This window comes from Cynocephalus volans, chromosome 5 (genome assembly GCF_027409185.1).
Source record: "Cynocephalus volans isolate mCynVol1 chromosome 5, mCynVol1.pri, whole genome shotgun sequence".
In the NCBI taxonomy this organism is placed as follows: domain Eukaryota; kingdom Metazoa; phylum Chordata; class Mammalia; order Dermoptera; family Cynocephalidae; genus Cynocephalus; species Cynocephalus volans.
In genome coordinates, this window is record NC_084464.1 from 163,769,314 (window position 1) to 163,771,831 (window position 2,518).

Sequence of the window (2,518 nt, forward strand, 5' to 3'; positions counted from 1 at the left end):
TATAAGGAAGGAATTATCATTTATTTCATCAAACCACTGACATTTTGAAATAGTTGTTATAGCTCTTCAGCCTACTGTGATTTATAGTTGCTGAAATAAAATAATGCCCTTACAGTTAAAACACTGTTAAAACCTAAATTCAAACTAATACACTCTACTAAAATTGCATTATCTGGACTGAAACTTAAGACATACAGATGTCAACTAATTTAGAAAATAGCCTACTTCCCAAAAAGGGAAAATCCCCCTGAGACTGGCACTGGCTTGGTGGTTTCTTCCCCATTTCTTTCCTGAGTACACAGGGCTATTCAACTCTTGGGAAATGCATTTCGGGAAGGTAATGTGGGGCTGAGATATATTAGTAGCAATGAAACTGGAAAGTAAGAGACAATAAAAGGAAAAATTTCAGAAGAATTGCTGATTGAATATGGAGGAAATGGCTGCAGAATCTTGGAGCCCGAGTGAAGTGTTTCAGTACCGTGGACAGAGGCTTGCGTGTGCTCACTTTTCCCGTTTTTCACCTAGACTAATGTATTCTACTTACGAAAGGAATGAATTCAAACCGAAGTGTAGCTCAGAAAGGGTAGCAGCTGCACTATTTATTTCTAGGTAGCACCAAGTCTATTAGAGAGCGGTTTTAAGGAACAATAATGCTGTTGATATATCTTTGTTGTTGAAGCCTTTACTTTGAGACATGATGCAAAGATTGTACAGGTGCACTTGGAAAAGTGCGACCTAATCGCAGTTGAGTGAAGCCAATCTAACCAGAAAGCTTTCATGCCTGCCAGCTAATGCTGAAGCTGAAGTTCTGGGAGCACGACTGCGGGGCTGACAGAAAGGGATACTCAGTATTCCCCTCCTTCCTCACCCTCTCCTCCAACAGAACCCACACCCACCTCCTATAATCCTTCTCAAGAGCAGCCATGTCCTCACAGGCCTCAGAAAGCTCCCTGTTCCCTGCCCTCCCCCACATACCAGTGAACAAAGGCACACTTGGCATACATCAGGTCAAGCTTGTGGTCCAGGGGAGCCCAGGGCTCAGTGACGGCTGAGGTGCTGCTGAGCACGCACGTGCTCACTGTGCCATGGTCAGTCTCCACCAGGACCCACAGTGGGAGGCTGGCAATCAATGCCAACCTCGAAGCCAGTGGGGCACCGATCTAGAAACTGGATGCTGCGATTGTTCTCAATGGTGGCAATGGCAGCCTTGACATCTTTGGGAACCACATCACCACAGTACAACAGGCAGCAAGCCCTGTATTCACCATGGTGAGGGTCACACTTCACCATCTGGTTGGCTGGCTCAAAGCAAGCATTTACGGTCTCTGCTACAGAAAGCTGTTCACGGTAGGCTTTCTCATAAGAGATGAACGGAGCATGTGTGACAAGAGGGAAGTGGATGGGGGGATTGGGCACCACGTTGGTCTGGAATCCTGTCAGATCAACATTCAGGGCTCCATTGAATCCAAGGGAAGCAGTGACGGAGGACACAATCTGACTAATAAGGCGATTGACTTTAGTGTAGGTTGGGCACTCAATGTCGAGGTTTCTATGACAGATGTCACACATGGCCTCACTGTCTACCATGAAGGCACAATCAGAGAGCTCCAGCATGCTGTGGGTGGTGAGGATGGAGCTGTAGGGCTCCACTACAGCTGTGGAAACCCGGGGTGATGGGTAAATGGAGAACTCTAGCTTGGAGTTCTTGCCATAATCAACAGAGAGACATTCCATCAGCAGGGAGGTGAACCCAGCACCAGTTTCTCCACCAAAGCTGTGGAAAACCAAGAGGCCCTGAAGACCTGTACACTGGTCAGCCAGCTGGTGAATTCTGTCCAACAGGAGGTCAGTGATCTCCTTGTCAATGGTGTAGTGGATACGGGCATAGTTATTGGCAGCATCTTCCTTGCCTGTGATGAGTTGCTCAGGGTAGAAGAGCTGGCAGTAGGTGCCAGTGAGAACTTCCTCAATGACCGTGGGTTCCAGTTCTACAAACACTGCTCTGGGCACATGCTTGCCAATGCCCATCTCACTGAAGAAGGTGTCGAAGGAGTCATCTCCTCCCCCAACAGTCTTGTCACTTGGCATCTGGCCATCGGGCTGGAAGCTGTTTTCCCAGCAGTAGAGCTCCCAGCAGGCACTGCCAATCTGGACACCAGCCTGGGCAACGTGGGTGGAGATGCACTCACGCATGGTGGCTACTGGTTAGGATGTGCAGGCGACAGGAGCAGACACCGGCTCCCCATTACTGTCCCCACAAGCTAAGAGTGCAGGTAGCACACTTGCTGTTGATAGTGATGCCTCTTCTTGAAGATGACAAAAACAAAGAAGTCCAAAAACTACACCTTAATTTTGAAAACATGATTGTGGATGACAAATGACTGAAACACTTTTGCTGAGATTTTAAAAATAAGGTAAGAATTCCTCTGCGATATATTTAGCAAAATCCTGCTGTTTTTCACTATGCTGCCTTCCTAACCATAGACACCACATCCCCAGATCTTTGACAGGTCTATGT

At 47.3% G+C, this 2,518-nt stretch overlaps 1 pseudogene; it reads right to left on the bottom strand.

Moving 5' to 3' along the window:
• Window positions 1-845: 845 nt before the first annotated feature.
• On the bottom strand, window positions 846-2,193 carry LOC134378660 (tubulin alpha-1B chain-like; annotated as a pseudogene).
• Between the last annotated feature and the right edge of the window lie 325 nt (window positions 2,194-2,518).